The sequence below is a fragment of the Euprymna scolopes genome, chromosome 9, assembly GCF_053919585.1.
Source record: "Euprymna scolopes isolate OS-2025 chromosome 9, ASM5391958v1, whole genome shotgun sequence".
In the NCBI taxonomy this organism is placed as follows: Eukaryota; Metazoa; Mollusca; class Cephalopoda; order Sepiida; family Sepiolidae; genus Euprymna; species Euprymna scolopes.
The window spans coordinates 28,698,075-28,723,327 of record NC_136490.1 but is presented as its reverse complement, the minus strand read 5'-3'; the positions used below and the strand labels follow the sequence as shown (position 1 = coordinate 28,723,327).

Here is a 25,253-nt window from a genome sequence, read left to right as displayed (position 1 = left end):
AAAATTTCCAGACCTTTTCAAATTTTGAGGAGAGAAAATTTGCCATGAATGGCGATGGGCAAAAATTAAAGTTATTGTGGGTTTGAGTTGATTCCGAAGATCTGGTTTCTGTTAAGAGAAGGGGGAAAGGTTAGAAAGGGAGAGTTGAAAGGGTAGTTTAAGGTTGCGGTAAGTAGTAAGGAGGAGTGATATAATAATATGGTATTGTAATATAATAATATAGAATATATATATATATATAATATTTTCGCAAAAATAAAGGTAACAAAATATAAAATGAGAAAATCTTATTTTCTATGTTCTTATGCGTTACAATTGTTTCATAGCTATTTAAAATGTTATAGCACTTGAAATAATTCAAAAACAGCTACTCTTCAGACGGTCAAATACACTATTTATACATATATGAATACATTCATAATCTCTATTTTTATAGAACAAGCAGTTTGCCCTCCCTACAAACCATCCTTATATTTTCATTTTATTTTTATTTTTCGATAACCTTTGTATTTAGTACTCGCCCTATTTTCGTATTTCTACCTTTTAAATGTTATTTCAATTAATATTAATTTAATCTTTTAAAGTTTTTTTTATTTAATAACTATTTTCCCCAATTTATTTATTTAATTGATTTATTTACAAATACTAATCCAAATTTTAGTTTATACTTATATGATTATTTCTTTTACAATTTCTGATAGTTTCGTATAAATTTTGTTTACATTCTACAATCTACTGATTAGTTTATGCATGACATTTAATTTTTTAAGAAAGAACTGTAATTGTAAGGTGAATTTAAATATTATTAAATAAAAATTTATTTTCATCCCATACTGATTATGCCTATAATTAAAAATTTTCAATTGTTATTATTATCCAAGTGTATTATTTTAATTTACTATCTTTCCTGCTTCATATCATCCGAAAAACCTTATGTTCAGAGGGGGATAACTCTATTTAGTCAATTTTTACATATTTATCGAAAGTACATGTATTATTATTTCAATAGTTATACGTTAATATTCATCAATTACCTTTGTTTGATTTTAAACCCATAATTCCAACAGTATTTTCTTTATAATAATCTCAGTTAATTTCTCACTTAATCTTTTTATTTTTATATTTTGATTAATAATCTAACTTAATTGAAATTACGCAGGTGTTATTTTATTATCCATAACTATTATCATAATTGAAATTACTTCTATTTTTTCCTATTTACGTTATAATCATTTTAGTTCTTATATGTTACGATGATGATCTAATAATTTATTTTTTCAAATCTTTTAAATTAAATATTCTTTTTAATTTAGTATGAAATTTCTATGCATTCCCTTTCTCCACTTACATTTTACCCTCAACATCTTCAGTAAATATTTCTTTTTAAAATTTATTATAGTCAGGTTTTATGCGTGATAACAAGAATTTATTTCTATGAAGACAGCTTTGTATAACATCTAACTTTTTGTTTAAAATTTACTTTTTAGAATTCATTATGTGGTAATCTGCTAGTAAAAATAGATTACATCTTTTAGATTTAATCGTTTTATATTTTTAGCTTTATCTACCATTGACCATTTTAATTTCAAATATTATTTTATTCTTACGTAGTTCTCCAACACTTTCACATAATACAGTCATGTTCCTCTTCTTACTTTTAATTATTTTTGTTCTATCATTATCCCCATCCCTATTTAGTTCATTCTCTGTTCCAATTTTAAAAGATGCAATATGGTTTCGGTGTCTGTCCTTAAGAAAACATCAAATATTCTCTACGTATATATTTTTACTATTATCCATTTTAACTTCACGTTTGTGTACAATTTCAAAAATTAAGCAAGTGCCCTGTAATGGACATTCGTTCGGTACTCTACAATTACATTATCTCTCCAAATTTGTTCACTTGATTCAAACCCTATTATTATTAATAACTTTATTTATTTTACCATTATTAGAACTTATTATACTATTACCCAGATTGGCAGCGGTTGAGAATGAAGGTTAAACTGTGTTCTTATTAATTATTTTACTTCATTTACTTTCTTGGGGGGATTTCTTATCCATTATTTTGTAAGACTCTTTATTATTTTGAATATTTTCGCTCAAAGGATAATTAAACCAAACTTGTTTTTTTACGTCTATTTCTCTTAATTTTATTATAATAATTACTATTATTTTATGCTTCTTTATTATTTTTAATCTTATTATTTTTATACCTATTTTATTCTTTACATTCTTCTTCCTTCCTTTCATTGCCATGTTAGTTTGTTCTGCTATTTTTATTATTCACCTCCTTTATGTATTTGATTTTTCGATGATAACCAGATCTAATTAAAGCTACATTACAATAATCCTTACCTTTGTCAAATATATTCTCATTTTGTGATAACTTATATATTCTTTTTGATATACTGGGTATATATATATATATATATATATATATATATATATATATATATATATATATATATATATATATTATAATAATTATTGATTATTAAATAGCCGCAGATACTAGTAATTTATCCTTTCGGGAATATTCAGTGCAGGATATAACGATTAACACCAGTCGATATATTTGAACCCGGCGACAAAAGCCATCTCTGCAAAGATCGTATCCATTTGGCTACCGTTAACCGCGTGAAATTACGTTGAAATTAAACATTTTATTTTTAAATGCTTTTGACGTCAGTCAAAGTGCTCTAATCATTATATAACAATATATATATATATATATATATATATATATATATACATATATATATATATATATATATATATTGGCGTAAGAAAAGAAAGAACTAAAAGTAATTGCAACTACTCCTCCAATTTCGGATTTTGTAATCATGCCCGAATGCATTTTCTTTTCTTTTGGTGAATTGATATTTGGTATTTCTTCTAATGAGTTAAGAACCAAATACATTCTTTGTTTGATATAATAATAAAATGAATGATTTTGCGATACGAAACAGTAACTGTCAAGAATGGTAACAGTTAACGTAAATAAAAGATTAAATTGTATGATGGTCAACACCATGAAGTTTTTAATATACACTTTTGTTAGTTGTTTGCTATTTTTATACGCCTATAAATATTTTTGTGATGATATTCATATTAAAACTCTTGTTCCTATTTATTTTAAAAGAAAATACAACTTTGTTGCACATGGGTCGTAGAATTGCATTCATCTACAAAAGATCGAGCTAATTTGCATAATCTTTTAAACATTGATTTCCTATGCGTTTTTCCGTTTTCTCGTGGGATGATCATCTTTAGTTTACTATTACAGGTACTTATATTCATGCACATATTCTACATGATATATACTTGCGTAATATTTACGTAAAAATGTTTATAGTAAACACAAACCTCTTTCTATATATATTTATGTATGCGTATATATATATTTGTTTAAAATATTTTCCTACGAAACTCCTCTACAAGTTTTAGGTCTACAGACATTAAACTTAATATATAAGGTATTCAAAGCCATGCCAAACTTTATATTTGGGTTTTAGCCGGAGAATCGGTGCAAAATGTGAAAGTTTTAAAAAATCGACTTTGCCAGGCGAAGGTCAAACGAATGCATTATGAATATGTATGCGTAATGTAATAGCTATCAGTTAAAGATTTTAGTTTTAGCCTTGCAGAAAACATGTCTATATATATATATATATATATATATATATATATATATATATATATATATATTCAGGCAAATATTATTAAATGCAATGGAGACATTTTCCCTTATGATACTTTTTATTTTTAATTTTCCGTTTACTTAAACACCTGATGATGATTCGTGAACGAATCGAAAGCGCTTGTGACAGCAATAACTATGGAACTTTTGTTTATGCTTTTGATACAAAAAAAGATTATACGGAAAATCGAAAAATGAAAAAAAAAGAATCATAAAGCAAAGTGTCTCCGTTGCATTTGATAATATTTGCTTGAATGAAAAAATGCTGCTTAAATATACCAATATATATATATATATATATATATATATATGTATATATATATATATATATATATATATATATATATATATATATGCGCCATCAAGATACGAAGTAAACTAATTATTTCTACCTAAATTACTTTTATAAGTGTTAAGTTTGCAGGTTGAAACACGTAACGTAGAAAGCAATACAAAGGACGACTCAACAAACAAAGGTAGATCAAATAAGAAGTGTATTAGGAAAAGGTATATTTACAGGATATTTACATAATGGTGTCAAATAAGAGAGTTTTTGCTGGAGAAACATATCTGCTCTCGGCGGCCTTCGGTGGCTTCTGGTGAACACACACTCAGACTAACTGAGTCTTCCTATTTATGTGCAATTACTATCCACATATGCAAATGAATGTGTGCCACCACAACAATGAGAAAGCTACCTGGCATTGCCTAGTTCTAAAATACGCTTAAATATAATACTTTGATTAATGCAATTCCGTACTTATTATTATATTATATTGGACCCAATAATGAGCAATGATTTTATAATATATATATATATATATATATATATATATATATATATAAAATGTAATGATTTTATAATATATATATTATATTTATATGTATGTATATATATACATATATAATATAATAATGAGTAATGATTTTATAATATATATATTATATATATGTATATATATAATATAATAGTGAGTAATGATTGTATAATATATATATATATATTATATAACATATATATAGTATATATTATATATATGTATATATATAATATAATAATGAGTAATGATTTTATAATATCATATATATATATGTATATATAATATAATAATGAGTAATGATTTTATAATATATATATTATATATAACATATATATATATAATATATATTATATATATATAATATAATAATGAGTAATGATTTTATAATATATATTATATATATATGTATGTATATATATAATATAATAATGAGTAATTATTTTATAATATATATATTATATATAACATATATATATAGTATATATATTATATATATATATTATGTATATATAATATAATAATGAGTAATGATTTTATAATATATATATTATATATATTATATATAATATATATTATATATATAATATATATATAATATATATTATATATATAATATATATAATATATATATTATAAAATCATATATATATATGCATATATATATATTTATATTATAGATTAGATTTTATAACATATATTTCCGGGCGTCCCTTCTGTGGTCGAGTGGGAGAACTGCCGATGTTAACAGGACGGTTCTAGGTTCAATCTTTGACTTGGGAGAGATGCTAGTCTTGCGGCACTGATGAGTTGTGATACAACGAAACAGAACTGTATGTCGATGACTATAAATATATATATATATATATATATATATATATATATATATATATGTCTTGAGGCACTGATGAGTTGTGATACAACGAAACAGGACTGTATGTTGATGACTACTAATATATTTTAAGCCCCCCTCTTACGGTAGAGCACTGTCGTAAATAATCTCACCCGCTACTTAATTGGCTGAAAAATTCGAAGCTCGTCGTTTGTTTGTTTACAAACAGGCGGTTTGAGCACTGTAAGAGGGGTGACGGATGTCTATTTAAATAGACATTCCGACAAGTTATTTGCGGTCGTCGATTCCATGGTCGAGTGGGAGAACTGCCGACTGTCAACACGACGGTTTTAGGTTCAATCGTTGACTTGGGAGAGATGCTAGTCTAGCGGCACTGATGAGCTGTGATACAACGAAACAGGACTGTATGTCGATGACTATAAATATATATATATATATATATATATATATATATATATATATATATATGTCTTGAGGGCATGTATATATATATATGTCATCAAGATACGTGGTAAATTAATTATTTCTACCTAAATTACTTTTATTTTTTTTCCTTTAAGAATGGAAATATTTTTTTTTTATTTGATGATTTTTAAAATTTTTCTATTTTAATAAAGTTCAAACTTTCTGTTATTTTCAATTTGTGTTTTTAATTATTTATTTCATTTTTAAAAAATACATGTTTCTTTTGCTTACTGCTTTTCCCGCCATTTTATAATCCATTCGCGTTTGGCGTTGCGCACGCATGCCTTTACATACGTTTACTCGGAACAGTTTTAATAAAAACGTCAATTCCCTTTCGAAAGGCAAGAAATTATTACTTTGCCACAATAGAATTTACCTTTTAGCGTTATCATTTTTTTTTTAATAGAAATGAATGAGAAATCATTAAATAATATTTTGCTGTGCTTGTGTGTCAAGTTTTTTTTCATAAGTTTAAATATGAAAATGAGGCTCTGGAATTAAACCCTCGAAAGAAATGTTAAAAGTTTTAAAATAATGATTCATTTCTTTTCTCTTTTTTTGTTTTGTCTCCTGGCAAAAGGAGGGCGGATCTGTGAATTCACACGTGTCCGTTCGTCTGTCCACACTTTTTTCAATAACTACGCTTTGGAATTTTTTGAAATTTGGTACAAACATTAAACATGATAAAAAAACAGTTTAAAAAAAATAAGTAAAATGTAACAGAACGGATATTCTGGGAAAACTCCGGTTACCCCCTTCCCCCTAGGGGTGCCTTTCAGGTTAAAATGGCTTGACTTTTGTGCTTATTTTTTTATAAGCACAAAATACAAGCCATTTTAACCTGAAAGGCACCCCTAGCGGAGTGCTCAATTAAAAGGAAAATCCGAAAAATAAGACCGTATTTATATTTTGTATTTTGTGTACAGAAAGTTGTTAGATGAGATAAGTCATTGGTACCGTCGGTTTCAAGCCCGATAATTAGGACCGTTTTAGATATCCATATCAAGATTTCTTCAGTCAATACTCATCTCTCTCTCTCTCTCTCTCTCTATATATATATATATATATATATATATATATATATATAAATCTCCACTTATCAAGGCCACGAGGCCACTCGAGAATAAGGGTTAAATGTGTACAGTTATCAATTGGACAATATAGTAATCGTTAGTAATGGAAATTCGGTAAATTTGTTAACTTAAGCGGAACTGCTCATCAAGACCTTGTTTACGTTGGACTTGAAAACAACCACATTGTAGTCAGCTGGAAAGCAGGCAAACGGAAGACAGTTCAACAGGCGTGCAGTTCTAAGAAAGAAACTTTGTTCATGGAATCTACGTTTAGGTTTAGGCACAGATAAAGAGATGTCAAGAGCAATTGCACTAGAAAAGTTGCCTCCGTCGAGAGATTCGCTAATCCTATGAGATATAACTGTAAGCACATCTGCTGTAGATCTAGCAGAACGGAAACCATATTGCATGTCACTAAGAAGGTTATTTTTGCTGAGATGCTTGATTACTTCTCTATTTAACACAGATTCCAGCAACTTACTCATGACGTACAGGAGACTCATTGGCCTGTACTGAGAGGGGGGGATGACCGATCATCTTAATTTTTAAATACAGGGCATACTAATGAAATTTTCCAGAGTGATAGGAAGCAATTCTCCTGAACAACGTTTAAACGGGTTTGTAAGTATGGGCGCTACTTCTGGTTGAAGTTTTTTAGTAGTATAATTGGAATACCAGCAGAGCAAGGTTTTTGATTAGCTTGGCAACATCACACACAGATATTTGTATATCACATAGCGTGGTTTCTGACAGGAGAAAATATTAGGGGGTATTTACGTCGAGGGGGTACGAGCTTATTGTTTGTCAGAGCATCCACTATTAAAATACTTGTAAAAAAAGCAGAGAGATGCAACATTTTGTCGGTGGGACAGAGGTTGAAACCTAGATGGCGACTCTCTTTTGAACCATGTCCAGGAGTGAAGGACCAGTAGCAGATGCACCAGCCCAAATGTGACAACAATACTCCATACACGAGCGAATGGTAGCCCTATTGAGGTACAGGATACTTTCAAGCATAAGTAATTTTCTACCACAATAGAGAAAACTCACCTTCTTTGCAGCAGCCTTGGCAATGCTCTTGATGTGTCTGTTCTAACTCATGTTTCCTATGGACATTAAGCCGAGGAGTTTGATTGAAGTACTTTCAGGTAATGTATCTATTGGTGGTTGAGAAGATTTTTGTAATTATTGAAGGAAACAAGCTTAGTCTTGGGAGTATTGATTTTGTTCCATTCCACTACAGATTGGATGCCTTCCTCTAGTGTTTCTGCTCTTGCATGCGATATGTGTTCATTCGTTTTCCCCTCGTGCCTGTTATAGAGCGTGGTGTCATCACCAAACATACTATCTCAGAGACAATTTCATCAGGGAGGTCATTTATGAATATTAGGAATAATAAAGATCAAAGAATCGACCACTGAGGTACACCCGCATTTAAATCATATTGTTTAGAAGTACAACCGACGAAGACAACCTAGATTCTTCTCTTATGTAAGAAGGATTTAATTATGTTAGGTATTCGTCTAGATACCGTATGGCCTGGTTTTTCTGAGAAGACCATCGTGCCATACCCTGTCAAAAGCTTTAGGTACATCTAGGGCTACTGCCCTCCCATCCCCTGTTTATCCAGTGTACGTTTTTATTAGTTGAACAATTTTAAGTTAACACTTTACGTTCAGAAGAGAAGAGTCTCTACCATCTAAGAGGAGATAGAAACAGGGTAGCTATTCAATTGTATTTTTGGCGTTCGTTAGAATCACATCTCGATATTTTTTCTACTACAACTAGACAGAAGAGAGCACATCTTTCACCGCGAGAAAAGTAAACAGGATATCTGTATTGCAGTGCAAATATCGAGTATTAGAAACAAATACAATATTAATGTTAGCCTAAGCGATTAATAAATTGCGCGAAAAATATCCAAAACAAAATGGGTTTTGTATTATTTGTATTATACCAACAACTGTTCTCGTCTTTAAACGTTATTCTCTCGACGTTTCAGCCGATGTAACCGTCAACATTCTTCATGTGCTATTTGTGCTACCCGAAAATTTTTATATCGAAGTCTGGAACGGAACATTTTATTTAATTCACGGAGGAGGTAGTTTTTTGTTGTTCTGTCAGCCATGACCGGGTAGAAGTTTAAGGTAATAGTCCATCATATTCTTAGTATTGCTCCTATTTAGAATTATACTTCTAAAAGATTTTCACTTAAAATTGATAACTTAACACTTTTATCCGTTGTGCCACGGAGATCGCATTAGTGGATTCGTTGTGAGAATAAAATTTAAGAATCTAAAAATAGTTTGAATAATCCAAATAATACAAATTATTAATTTTCATCTTAAAAAATTCCCAAGGATAATGAACTATTTTGGGGTTATACGTTTTACGACATATCAATCCTTTGCTTAAGTCTATTCAATGGTAAAAAAATTAATTCAACTGTAGTACGCTTGTGCGTTTTCTTATGTGGGATGGTTTCCGCAGTTTACAATTTATCTTAATATGTCAATAATTAGTATTAGATTTGTTCAATGATATCAGAGTGGAATTGAAAATCACTACACTAGATTCGATAGTGAAATAACGCGAGTGTTTTTTTTCTACACTGTTAGTATGAAACATGCTCGACTGAGCCCCAACATTTGATTCATCTCTGTAAATTCTTTACGGCAAGAAAGCATAACTGAAATGAACTTCCCAGCCTCTTCCCTGACGTTGGGCAGATTTTACATGAACAGAGATTCTTTCTAAGAACTTCACACCTGCTGAATACGTTATCATGGAACTGTTTCTCTGCCGAATATAACATGGTCTTCTCCGAATCCAATGTAGACAAATATTTGTCATAAACCACACCTATAAGTAATTAAGCTTTATTTATTATATAAATCATTTTCAATCGCCTCATTATCTTCTGTGTTATTAAAGCAGTAATTCACTCATTACAAAAACAATTATACTTATATTTCTTTTGATGGATCACAACTTATATTGACTTGATGCGTTGTGACTCATCAGCATTGAAATATATAAATTGCTAATTCGCGCACACTTAGTCTGTTAATTTTAATTCTCTTGAGTAAGAGATGAACATTTCCGTATTGCTATTAATATATTTTTGCATTATTTATATATAGAGGATAAAAATAACAGAGTAGTAGCAGAGACTCGCCATGAAGCAAGCAAGCAACAGAAGATGTTGTGTTTTGAAAGAAACAGCTTACCTTATAAGCGTGTATATAATGATGTTTATCAGCTGTTTTCACTTGTGAAGTAATCCATTTCGGATAAAGTTAATGTCGGTTATCAAGAAAAAAAAAACGCGCCTTTCTAGAGTCTTCCTCATCTTAGTTTTTTTTTTACTTGTATAGAATGGTGTTTATCGTTTTTTGGGGGGGAGCGGTATTTCATTACATTTCTTGGTTTGTTCGCTCGTAAACTTGTATAAAGTCATATTTGGGGGGGGTGCATTTCATCTTACAGATAATGTCGGGTCATCAGGAGAGAATATTTATAGGATCTGTTATTATTTTTTATGTGCAATTCTGTTGTATTTAATTGTTTTCGCTTACTTAAGCGATGAAAGGATTTATTTCTTTATTCTTCCCAAACAAGATACAGTGCAACTTTGATGTAGGGGCTATTACCAGGGACATAAGTTGAAGGGATACTATAGTGGGAGTTGAGCAGTAAGATGTCTGTTCACAATACACTTGAACTTCTACACGTCAGTACGGTTGGGAAGCAGGAACCGGGAAGGGAATTTCGGAGTCTAGCAGTTCTGGGAAAGAAACTATTTGGAGTAGAAATCTTTCTTACATCTCGGGATCTCGAATGAGTAGAGGTGGGGCTTTGCTGATTATCGGGTTTGTCAGGGGTATTTACGTGTTGGGGTGTACAGTTGTCATTTGTTTATTTGCATCGGCCCTTTTTGAGACATATTTTTATTTGTTATTAATTTGATTTATTAAATATTTAAATATGTTTTAAGTATTTTTATTCAACCATTAAAAACTTTTATGGGCATAAAAGTTATATCATATTTAGATAAATAATTAAAGAAAAATCAATTATCTAATAAATAAAATAATGTATATCTATGTGCATATGCATATCCATATATATGCGTACGACATAATCACATTGACACACCTGTTCTCGTAAGATCACAAATATATATATTTAATGCTTATATATGCACACACACACACACGTACATAAATATATACATATATATATATATATGTGTATAAAGGATGTGTTTTTATATATATATATATATATATATAAACACATCCTTTTATAAATCGCTATGTACATGTATACGCGTCTAACAGACGCGGTGTTTGTATGCACGCACATACTTATATCCGTATATAGCAACATTTAAAATCAATAAATATATATATATATATATATATATATATATATATACATATATATAGATATATATATATATCTGAGTCGTTGTGTCTTTATATAAAATTTACAATTGTATATATATGTATATATGTATGTGTGCATATATGTGTGTGTGTGTTTATATATACTTAGATATACGCCCATATATATACGCATTTTATATACAGATAAAAGTGTCCACATTAAAATATATTTCTGTAAAGTAATACAAATATCTTTAAAAATCAATATTTATTTATTCTTACGTATATACATATAAAAATATATTTATGTAAAGTTGATCCCCTTGTATTTTGTATTGCTCTCATCGCAACGACGAGCACATTTGTAAATATCTGCGTGCAACGTCAATTACCGCCAATTAATTCGACCCTTCGATAAGCAATCTATGTTGATCTGCTGGCTTTAATTGCTCGTTAAAACGGTTCTTACATTTCTTTCAAGTTCGAAAGCACGTACGCAATGAAAACGAAACTAACAAAATAGATAAACTGAAAGAAAAGAAAAATGAGCCGATCGAAAATGAATGCAAACAAATAAATAAATAAATGAATAAACCGTCGGTAAATTTTTATTGGCCGTTTTATCCTTGGGATTCGTCCGATAGAAACTTGTGGCTAGTGCGTATTGGTATGAAGCCTTTATTCGTGAGATAAATTATTTACTAAAACAACTTAATACGTTTTTAGTGCTTTTACCTCATAAGAGCGAAATTCGAAAATCGAAATATTGAATTTCAAGTAAAACAAATGATGCCTTCGTAACTGTCATGTCGCAAAGACTAATGCATCCAAAAATTACGAAAAACGATGGGATAGAAAAATAATTATTAATGAAAAACAGCTTTCGATAAAGGTTCTGTTATGAACGAATGTATCCGACATTTTGAATTGCTTTTGTGTCACGTGACGTAAACAAAAAGGGATCTAACTCAGTTCTCAATAATTCAGAACTTAATTACCTCCACTGTCAACTTTTCTTTATTCAGCCAAATTTAACGAAATCGCTTGATCTCGCTTGATTTCACGAATTTCTTTTTTCATTAATAATTATATTTCTACCTTATCGTGTTTCGTAATTTTGGATATGTTAGTCTTTGCGACATGCCAATTACATAGGTAGCATTTGTTTTACATGAAATTCAACATTTCGATATTCGAATTTCCATCTTACGATGTAGAGGAAGCACTTTTTGTTTTGCTATATCATTATCTAAACAACCATATCTCATTTTATGTACGTCTAGTCCATATTGTTGTTTATCTGTATTGTTTCACCAGGAAAAATGTAGTTGTGCGTAAGTACTTTCACTTATACTAATTTCGAATGGTTACGTTGACATACCGGTTCCCACTGGATCACCGAAGTTAAGCAACGTTGAACCTAGTCAGTACTAAATGGGTGACCATTTGGGACTTCCAGCTACTGTATGTGCTCTCTACTTACCTCAGCATTGTTTCCAGTCGTCCTGGACTTTTGCTTGCCACTGGACTCAAACAGTGCCGATTCAGGAGAGGTTTGGTTGGGATTGCGCAACCCTTGCCTCACAATTACACGCGCAACTGCCCCTACAGGGGGTATCCTTTTTCTTTCGAGACTGAACGGAGGAACCGCGCGTCAGTTGAAGGATGACATATCTTGTCTTTATGGTTGCCATAAATAAAACTCGGAAGACAAAACTATTTCAGGTGCACGATAGGAAAATATGTACCATGTTCTTGCCCGAGTAATCCATATACTTGCACTTCATAAATGAGTAACATCTTAATCTTGTATTGTTTTTGTCTTCTATTTGTTTTGTTTGTTTTTTTAGATTTTTCTACTGTCAATTTTGGTTGATAATTTTTTAACTAAAATCTTTCCAAATTAATTAACGGAGAAAAACTCAGATTCCGTACGAATTTTATTGACAAAAGTCTGTGCTATTATACTACTGTAACCGTAACAGAACGCGGAAATGCATACGGCAACGGTGTGCAAATGACCTAGCCGTGTGCGAAGTGACATCACGGCAAGGAAGAAGGAAAAAACTTATAAAAAGAAGAACGTGTGCGCAGACCGATGGTCACGTTAGAGTGACGGGATAGATAGGCGTGTTAAACAAATGGATCAAAAGAGACAGGTGATAAGCCGTTATTTTTGGGAAGTACATGGAGATAAATTCTGTTGTTTTAACGGGGAAAAAGTGAGTCGAGTTATTTCTGATTTTGGTTTCTTGTGGGTCAAGTGTGTGGACATGTAAGGACTACGATACATTATAAATACTACATCAAGTTGTGTGAAGAACTCCCTTAATTTTACTGCAATCTTATTGGCCACCTTAAACGACTTTATGTTAGTCACAAGAGAACATAGATACCCCGCCTCCTGGAATGATTCCTGCGCAGACGTCTATAGCAAAATACTCGTTGAGCAGCCCAACCCTCCTAAACTATCATCATTTGTTTATTGATAAGAAGTCAAGAACGACTAAAAACAATCATGAGATGAGCAGAGAAAGACTGATTTTATTTCATGGTGTTTCTTGTGTTTGCATAACTAAGGCTTGTGAATCTAGAATTCCTTACTATTTAATCCAAAACTAGATGAAGGAGATATTGATTTATTTCCTATCCCAAGGGTATTAGTGAAAGCCAACAGAATATGAACCCGATATTTCCACAGTCAGCTGCTATTAGGCACTGCTATTCCCGTTTCGGCGAAGCTAACTTATGGGTAAACAAACAAAATAGAAAATATACAGATAGATGAAATAAACAACCGTGGAATTTCCATAAGGTCACGATTCTAATGTTTATTGTAGAGAATGTTTGCAAATACATCAAGCCATTCGTTTAGAGAAAATAAACTGTTTGTGATAAACGACGTATTATTTCTCCAATAAAAAGCACTTGAAATATTTAAAAATGCAGTTGATCAAATTCTCGCTTACTCTCGATGATATAAACGATCGGGCTGATATGGTAGCATAGAAAATACCTTGCTAGGCTGTCTCTAATCTATTTTTATTTTCATAACAATGCTCGTCTGAGCTCCAATCTATAACCTCCCCCCCTTGCCAAAATTTCACAAAAATACACTCATCAAGCTTTAAGCCACTATCAATACTTCAACCCATTCTCTATCGATGCTTAAATTCCACGAACAAGGTTTCTTTCCTAGAGCTGCCAACCTGTGTAACTCTGTTCCGCTGGTCTGCGTTCCAGCTGACGACAATAAGATCGTCTTCAATCCCAATGTAAACAAGTTTCTGCTGAGCTGTCTCCTTAAATAATCAAATTATACCACCCTTAACGATTACCACGCTGTTGTCCCGATGATCATTGCACACTTAGTAACTTTTATCCTCGAGTAACCTTCGGGCTTTAATAAATGTAACCCTCTTGTAAAAAATGCAATATTCCCATTGGTCTTGGTTTAATCGATAAGGCATATTCTTTCTCTTGTTTAAAATTAATTGACGGCTACACCAGAAAAATTGCTGCTAGCTGAATTCACGTGTTTAACATGTGTACTGAATGCTTCGGGTGACTTCGTTTCATTATCTTGAAAGCGACCAATGTATAATGCTCCCTTGGTTATAACAATGAAAAAGTCCTAACAATTAAGCAATGGCGACGATTATCTGATGTCGTCTCTTTGATAATTCGAATATTTCCGCGAGAATTCAACTAATTTTAAATAATCTACAGGGCATTCATAAAGTTAGGACATAAAAAATGTATATGTATGTTTTATTTAATCAAATCAAGTATAAAAAAATCCCTATTTATTTTTTTTAAAATTTTCTTCCTTTGAAGATTGTAACGCTGGGTATGGAACAGCCAAACCAGCTGCCAACATTGCCCTGCTTTTTATTGAAACCAACCGAGAACTCTTTTTAGTATCCTCGTTGTTCCCTTAAGTGCAATTGCCTGGATTTCTTTTGCACTTTGTTCACCAGAAATATTATTTAGGTAGGAATTCAGGTTCTTCTTCATGAGCCTTGTGGCATCTATAATAACTGGTATGATTGATATCTCTCTAAGATTCCAGTTTCTTTTTATATTATACATGCGACCTTGATATTTGGTCTTTTTCTCCTTTTCAGCTCTGTTCAAACCTCCATCATTAGGAGCACTCACTTCAACCAATATTGCAACTCTCTCTGACTTATTCCGTATAACTATGGCAGGCTTCATAGCAGCATTTTCAAGGTAGGTGGCTGTAGGGATTACATGGTCGTAATGCATGGTATATAAGTCATTTCCAACTGTTCTTTCAGGTTGATGTTCCAAGGACTTGCTGCTACATTGGATGTTTAATTTTTTTAATTGATTACAAAGGTATGAGATTATCTTGATAAAAAAGAAAAAAAAAATGAAAATAGAATACACCAGAAGGTTCATTACTAAAGTTTATAGATAAAATATTGAGGGGGATAATGGCTAATAAAACGGTATTATTTGTTGAACTAAAACTATTAAGTTGAGAGGAAAGTTCTTGCGGAATTTTTTTAAATTTTGATTTCAAATGATGTATTTTCGAATATATTTTCGTTATAATATTTTTACTTTATATACCATGTTAAAGCCCGTTTTTCGCTCTATCTAATCGTTTACATTGCAATCGTTTTAAACCCATTATGTCTCATTTACAGAACGTTGAATACAAGATTAATAAAAAAAAACAAATCCGCACAATTTTCTTATATTAATTCAAGCTAGGCCCCAAAACTGTGGAAACAGCTCGCGATATCCACGAAGCGTTTAGGAACCACTACTAAACGTACAGTACAATAGTGACTTCAGAAATTTAGTGACATCAGATGTTGACAACAATCAAGTCGAAACCACTCCACACGCAACTGTACGAGAACTTGCATCTAGATTAACTTATACGACGATTTCTAATCACTTGAAGGAGATTGAAAAGACAAAACAAAACTTTAACATGGGTGCCTCAAGAATTGAACGACAACCAAAAGAAACGCCATTATAAAGTGTCATCTTTCCTTCTGTTACACAACAAGAACGAGTTGTTTCTTCACCGGGTTGTGACTTGCGATGAAAAGTGGCTTCTTTATGATAACCGACGATGCTCAGCTCAGTGGTTAGACGCCGACGAAGCTCCACGACATTTCCCGAAGCCAGCGTTGTACAAAAAAGGTAATGTTGATCGTTTGTTGGTCTGCAACCGGTCTCATCTATTACAGTTTTTTTTAATGCACGACGGAAAAATGCTGTCAACAAATGGATGAAATGCATCAGAAACTTCGATAACAACACCCAGCATTAGTTAAAAGAAAAGCCCCATTTCTCCATCACGACAATGTCTGAGCGCACGTTGCAAAACCAACCCTTTAGAAGTTAAACGAATTGCGAGCCTAGCCTTGTTTTATCGTTATTTCCATGGCAGGTGCTCGTCTGAACTCCAATCTCTCGTCCCCCCTCGCCAATCTTTCACGAAAAACACCCGTCTAGCCGAATCCACTGTGAAAATTTCCCCCACTCTATATCTGTGCCTAAATCAAAACGTGGATTCCATGAACAAAGCTTCTTTCTTAGAACTGCACGCCTGTGGAACTCTGTTCCGTCTGCCTGCTTCCCACCGGACTACAACTTGGATGTCTTCAAATCCAATGTTAACAAATTCCTAATGAACCGCCCCCTTAAGTAAACACTTCATCAAATTTCCACACTAACGTAATGTACTTGCCATAACCCTTATCCCTGAGTGGCTTCCGGGCCTTGATAAGTGGTGATCACTGTGTACAAAAAAAGAAAAAAAGAAAAAACTTCGAAACTCTGCCTGATCCACTATACTCTCCAGACCTCTCATCTACCGACTGCCACTTTTTCAAGCATCTCGAGAACTTTCTGCGTAAGAAATACCTCAAAAACCTAAAGAATATCAAAAACGCCTTCGGCGCCTTCATCGTCACCAGACCGTAAGATGTTTACTTTTCTGGCATAAATACACTTGTTTTGTGTTGGCAAAAGTGTGTTTATTCTTATAGTGCTTATTTCGATCAATGCATTTTTATTTGAACCGAGATGTATTCATCTGAATGTAAAAGTTAAAAATCGCAAGAACTGATAGTAGAATATTCGAGCGCTTAAAATAAATAAAGACAAATAAATCAGTTATAATATAAGCGCATCAAATTCCACAATAAACTAGGTTCGTCACAATAGTACGGTCTTCTATTTTTAAACTCAAAACTAGACGCAGAAGTAGTACTATTAAAACGAGCGATCTTTTATATTTCAAAATTTAGTTTCCTACATAGTCACCACCATTCTCAATGCACTTCTGCGAACGATTGGGTTATAGCTGTGCGTTGGGAGTCCGGGGCGCGCTCAAATCTCTGTCACCACTCTGAAATTGAATAACCTATTTTCTAACTGTGTTGGCATCTACTGCTTCAGCTCTGTAAACGTTCAATAGGCAAATGTTTATTGGTTCGTTTATTTTTTTTCTGAACGGAGTAATTCAATTATGTACCTCTGCTTCTGACGCACGTCAATGACAGGGGTTGCTTTCTTAGAGTCTCACACTGTCAATATCTGCAACACAGATAAAACTTTCAGGTCATGAATGCATAAGTTCAGTTATAAAAACAATGCAATTTGCAATGCCCTCTGATCCATTCGAGTAGAAGACACAAACAGTAGACATTGCTTTTGAAGCGTATCTCATATATGTGCATATCTGCATTAAATCTATTATATGTATGCTAAGATGTTATCTGTTTTTGTTTTTGCGATACGTTTTGAATGAATTCAATTATTTACGAAAGCGAGAGTTGGGAATAATTTTTCGTTTAACCAATTTGGTACCACCACATAGGGAGCGGCATATATATTATTTTTAAAATATAATTATCCACTGAGACGTATTTCGTCGTCTACGACTCATCAGAGTGGCTGAATCTAGTGTGGGGTCCCGATTTCGAATCTCGCTAGATTCAGCTACTCTTATATGTAAGCTAATATAAATATATTGCTCCCTATCTTAGCTTGAGCATATTGAGAAGTGATATAAAAATTACCATTAGCGTATGGAGCGATGCTCTTTGAGTAAACAAATTGAGCTTGGGTATTTGAACAATTTCAAAACATTGTTAAATCACTGCCTGCATAGGAGCAGCCGAATAGCACAATGGTTAGAAGCTCCTACTGTCATATGGACAGTCGGGTTTCGATACTGGCTATGAGGTAGTTGTTTGCCTAGCCGCACTGATGAGCTGCGAAATAGCGAAACAATACTCTATGTGGAAGACTTAGTTATATTTTGGAAAAAAAAAAAGAATTCCAGTAGAGTGGTCTTTTATAAGGAAAATATTCCAAAATTAAGAGCATATTATTTATATTTTTATTTTCAGAAACTTTATATGAGATAAGTAATCAGTACCGTCGGTTCCAAACCTGACAGTAGGGAACCGTTTTAGGCTCCATATCAAGCTGTCTTCATTATTGATATATTAATATTTTTTATATATTTTATAAAGCTGAACATAATAGACTTTTATCCTGCGACGCAAATTCTGGCGTTTTCCTGGAAAACTGCAAGCCCATTCTTTTTGTAGCTAAATTCACTTTACTTGCGCGTTCTCGATGCCTTTTGAAATTCAATTCTGTTCTCAGATTTTTTAATCATTTGTTTTTGGTCACCTGATGATGATTCGACAAAGAATCGAAAACGTTCTAGATTCATATGAACATGCTTTCTTTTATTTAAAGGGAAACGGATTATTAGTAACATTTTTAAAAATTGAAAATGTATAATCAATCTATATAATTCAGTTATTTTTATAATGTTTGCTGACATGAATAAAAGCTGAAAAATACACAATATTTATATATAAATAAATAATATACACATATATATATAATTATTTCTCTTAGTCTTTTAGTTCGTCTGGCCGTTAAACTTGTTCTCAGAAACTACTGGGCGAGACTGACTGAAATTTTGTATGCAAAATGTTTTGTCTGCAAAATGTTTTGTCTAAAGTGTGTTTTTGTTTGTTTTAAGTGGGTGCAGTATAATTTATTGGGTGAATCAGAAAAAAAGGCGACTCGAAGTCCGCAGCAAACTGCGTTAGCTCAATAAATTCAATACACATATATTATATATATATGTATATGTACACACACAAGCACACACACATACACACACACACACACACACACATATATATATATATATATATATATATATATATATATATAGATAGATAGATAGATAGATAGATTAATTCTCCTAATCTGCCAGTCTGTTTGCCAGTTACACTTGTTCTCAGAAACTACTCGTTCGTTTTGATTGAAATTTTGTATGAACCTTTGTTCTTACTATGTTTAGTCGAGGTATTAAGTATTATAGTATTCGTCCAATGCACAATTAGGAAATGTTTAAATTCACAAGGAATAAACATCACAATACCACATTTACCCATGATTTTTTTCTCAAAAGTACTTGTAAATATGGCTTAAATTTTGCATGGACTTTTGATAGGCTCCAGCGAACTAAGTATAATAGTATCCTTTGATTCAGAGTTAATAAATGATAGGGATTAATAAGGATTAATCATCACAGTACGACATTTATTATTGAAGTTTCTTTTTAAAAAAACTACTGAACCCATCTCGCTGAAATTTTGTATGAACATTTGTTATAATAAGATGCGGCAAACTAAGTATTAAGTTTTGTTTTCCTCTTTCCACCGACGCTGATGGTTTGTATTGAATTCATATCAGCCACAGATGGCTGGCTTAATACAAGGAAACCTCTGGTGCGTCTTTTGAATATGTGTGCATAATTTTTAAATAAATATTTGTATATATATATATATATATATATATATATATATATATATATATATATATATATATATATACTGTTGTTCACTTTCACTACACTGATGAAGACTGAAGGATTGGTTGAAAATATGTACATGCAAAAAACGATTGTTAATTTTTTTATAATGTATAATTTTTAAATAAATATTTGTATATATATATATATATATATATATATATATATATATATATTGTTGTTGTTCACTTTCACTACACTGATGAAGACTGAAGGGTTGGTTGAAAATATGTACATTATAAAAAAATTGTTAATTTTTTTATAATGTTTTATATTCCTGTACGTCACCAATAGAAAACGAATAAAGAAAAGTTATACACTTTTATACTTTTCATATTCTTTATTATACATCGTCATATGCATATTTACCACAAATACGGTTAATAGATGATACCGGGTTTAACAGAGCCAATAGGAAATGGATGAACAAATACAAATGAGTTATGTACGACATGAAAAGAAACTGGAATCTTAGGAAGATCTTCGTCATTCCAGTAATTAATGGAGCAACCGGATTCGTAGAAAAGAAGTTTAAAAATTACTGGCAAATGTAGCCGGTAATTCAAGTGCAAGAGTGATACAGACAGTTGCACGTAAAAGGACTGTTAGAATCTAAACATCTTGCGGTTGGAATATACGAGATATTTCCCAGCTAAAAGAAAATTATAAGAATGATAAAAACCTCAAGTTTAAATGTAAGGTAGAGCGATCAAATCGTATCGTTTATAGTCGTTCAGATATTTTTGGTATTAGAGCCATGATTAAAGGTTGATATGTCGTAAATAAAGATAAATACAGTTAACAAGCAAACAGCGGATACCTTATATATTAAAAAAAAATGACGCGTATTCTTTTGCTTGTTTTCTCTTTTTAATTTTTTTCTCAACTTTGGCTCAGTAAGGACATAATTAGTAAAAAAAAAAAAACATTTGGGACTTTTTTAAGACAATACCCAAGAGAAAAGACCTTCTAGCTTTTGACGCAGTGTGATAAAAACGCTTACACACAAACAACTCTGAAAGATTAATTTAGAATGGCGTAAACTTTTTCAAAGTCTTTATTTTTAACAGAAAAAACTAATAAACTTACAAAAAAAATCTCCAGCATAACGATTCGGGAAAAACTTAAGTTTTAAAATATGAGAGCGAAGTTATCATAACCTTCCCACCTCCCGTATCAATGTGAATTTCCCTTTAAAATACGTCCTAAGGAAACTGCTAACGCGTTGATATTTCACACACCAAAACTAAAGTGAATAAGTAAAATAATTTAATGAAAAACCCGCCCGGAACGATGATAAGTAAAATAATAAATATAAATAATAAGACCAATTAAATAATGGTGCAGCGAGAAAGGTTTTAATAACCGAGACGTAGACTATCATTAAATTTTATGTCCACGACTCGAAGGGAAGTAACTAGGGAATTCTACCTTTGAAAATATAAATCTGAAAATGGTTTAAGAATTTTGAGGTTTAAACGAATAGGTAAGTACTGTCTTGAGGGATGACTCGATAATGAGATGAATATTTTAAATACGTCTTCAAAAGTTGGTGCAAAAGTTCACTGAGTTTGCTCTATTGGGTTCAAATACATATTTCAATTCATCACATAAAACAGCAACTTTCTTCAATTCATCGCATAAAACAGCAACTTTCTTCAATTCATCGCATAAAACAGCAATTTTCTTCAATTCATCACATAAAACAGCAACTTTCTTCAACTAATCACATAAAACAGCAACTTTCTTCAATTCATCGCATAAAACAGCAACTTTCTTCAATTCATCGCATAAAACAGCAACTTTCTTCAATTCATCGCATAAAACAGAAACTTTCTTCAATTCATCGCATAAAACAGCAACTTTCTTCAATTCATCACATAAAACAGCAACTTTCTTCAATTCATCACATAAAACAGCCATTTTCTTCAATTCATCGCATAAAACAGCAACTTTCTTCAATTCATCACATAAAACAGCATTTTTCTTACAACTAATCACATAAAACAGAAACTTTCTTGAATTAATCGCATAAAACGGCAACGTTCTTCAATTAATCGCATAAAACAGCCAATTTCTGCAATTAATCGCATAAAATAGCACCGTACAATTAATCATATTAAAAACACATGTTACGTTAGAGGGTGTTTATGTAATTGTGTATATACAGTACTAAATAAAGGTACGCGTGTATATAGTTAATTCGTACGTGTGTTTATATGTGTAGTCGTTTGTGACGTATCTGCCTTGTGAAGGTGTCCTATGTATGGATATACGTGGCACTACTAAATTTCTGTGTGTTCTTATCATAAACGAACCATATGTATATATGTACGTTGTGTAACATACTGTTGTTTTCGAGTCCTTAATGCCTATTTTAGCCTGTGATTCCTCTCATCCAGGTGTTTCTGCGTGCATGTCAGAACATATAACATATGACATATATATATTGACGACATACCTGTTTCTGCTGTTGGCGTCCTCTGACAGTTGTCCCTGTCTGTGTGATTCGTCAATTATCTTTGGGAGGTTTGAACCTGTTGTAAAAGAGACGCTTCAAGACCGACACAAGACCAATGATTGTTTATATATTTTTATTCACCCCCCAGGCATTTCGTCACAGTTGAACTGAAAGGAACCTTGGCTTGTATTTTCTGTATGTCTCCATTCTGAGACCCCCAATCTCCCTCATAGGAAGACTTCCTTAGCATATCTTGTTTATTCGACATCTCCAATTATACTCAATGATGCTTGCACAAATCGGAACACATGACACTTGACACGTCACATCCGTTTCATTCAGATAATTTCCGGTGCAAACTTGACTGGTCCCAGAGTTTGACAAAATTTGGCAAACTGTCAAAGCATGACTTCAAATTGCTGTAGTTCACTCATCACTCTATATATACATACAGATAAAAAGGCAGATAACAGATAATTTACTGCTTCTGACTGGCTATTCTCTAATTGAATAAAACACCTTCGTTTAATCAGCACCTTCGTTTAATCGATCACATATAGCGGCACATTTGTTAAATCAAAAGCATAAAATAGCGCCTCCGTTAAATTAATCGCATACAATAGCACATTCATTTAAAAGTTGCATAACATCACATGCTTTCAATTAATGGCATAAAATTGCACCACCCTTAAATCAAAAGCATAAAACAGCACCGCCGTTAAACTAATCGCATAGAAAACACCTTCATTGCATAATCCACGGCAAATATCAACTTCGTTATATTGATCGCATAAAACAGCATCCTCGTCAAATACATTCGATAATAGATCATCTTTGTTAAATTAATTTCATAGAACACCAGCTTCGTTTAATTAACTGCATGAAGCAACACATTAATCGTATGAAAAAGAACCCACATAAATTAACTGCATAAAACAGCATATCATTTCAATTAATCGCATACACTATGTAATATAATAAGGGGTTATACGAAAGTGGCGTAGAGAAAGCATCGGATGTGTTGCTCTCGGTAAATTAAATGAAGAGGAAACGATATGTTATATCTGTCTTTTGCATGTCTTTATGCCTACTGATCAACTTCAAATTAGAAAGGAATTAGGATTGTAATATGAGGTTTAATGCTGGGAGTAGAAGTAATCAGAGGTTTTAGTCATTTCTGATGCGAGTTTGGTATATGTTATAAATAAGGCTGTGGCAACAGAATATTCTGTTCATTCTTTTGACTCACAAGTATATATTCGAGACAGTAAGATACAGTCAATTAACCGAGAACTACATCAGTTTATATAAAAACATATAAGATATTAACGGATATATAGTCAAGAGTCAAAACAATGAAAACAATATGCTGTTGTCACAGCTCTAGTTATGAAGCTGTGCGGTACTTTTTTTTCGTGATCGATAATTTTCGTTCTTTCTAGTCCACTACAGAAGTAAATATATTTCATCCAATCAGGCAAGTATATTTTGATCCCCTTACAAAATTCCGTCAGACCAAACGAAACTATTCCAAGCCTTGTCGCCTGAAAAAAATTCGAAAAGAAATATTCCACCCTAGAAACGTCAACAGTTGATGTATTTTTAAGTCTTCGAAATGATAATAATTTATGTACGAGGGTCACTCCAAAAATAAAAAAAAATCCTAGTTTTTTATTAAATAAAGTTAAAGCGCTACGGAGACGGGAGTGGCGCTATTAAAACCAGAAATCTTTTGTGCTCCAGATTTTTGTTTTTTACACAATCACACCGTTCTTAACAGCGATAGGGTTGTGGCTTTGCATGGGCGTCCGGGGCGTAGTTTTTCACTTATATCTGTCACCACTCTGAAATCGACGAACCTATCTCCTAACCGTGCGGACATAAACTACTTCGGCTTCGTCAGCCGCCGATAAATGTTGATCGGTTCAATTTTTTTCTGAACGAAGGAATTCAATGACACATCTCTGCTTCTGACTTACGTCTATGACTGGAGTTGCTGTCTTCGAGTCTTACATCGTAAATATCTCCAACAGAGAGATGAAACTTTCAGGTCAGAAATGCATAAGTCCAATCATAATAAAAATGCAATTTGCAATCATCTCTGATAAAACATAGGAGGCATTAATTTTGGAACGCCTCTTATATGAAAAATCAAATTAGGTAATTCGTTAACTTCGTGTAAATACTAGACTATCCGTGACCGGATGGGTCAGTATATGTTTTAGCTAATTATAGAATAGTGGGTATAAAAAATTAACGTATAAAAGTGTGAGTATATAGAATTAATGTATAAATTCGTAAAAACATGACGACCAGTAAAACAATAGGCAATTTTGTTTGGGTAAAAATTGAATGCGCGTGCGCGAAAACAAACATGGTGACCACTTAAAACAATACGGAATACATTGGGTAATAAATGTTTTAACATAATTGACCTTAAATTAAATGAAAAGTCATTTATATAAGAGAGATGTAATCCGTTTAAAAAAATTGAAAAAAAAAAAAAAGAAAAAACGAAAAGAAAAATACGAGGGAGCGTGCATTGTACAGGCCCACCCTAGTTGTTTTTGTTTTTTTTGTGCTAACAATCTTAAAA

General features: G+C 32.0%; 1 long non-coding RNA gene across 1 annotated transcript in view; it reads left to right on the top strand.

The window, feature by feature from the left end:
• The first annotated feature begins 15,313 nt into the window (after positions 1–15,313).
• The window catches only part of LOC145284985 (uncharacterized), a 116,119-nt gene continuing 106,179 nt past the window's right edge, over positions 15,314–25,253 (top strand). Inside the window, exon 1 of the long non-coding RNA XR_013868920.1 lies at positions 15,314–15,536. This is a non-coding gene — a long non-coding RNA (uncharacterized LOC145284985). The remainder of the gene's footprint in view (positions 15,537–25,253) is intronic.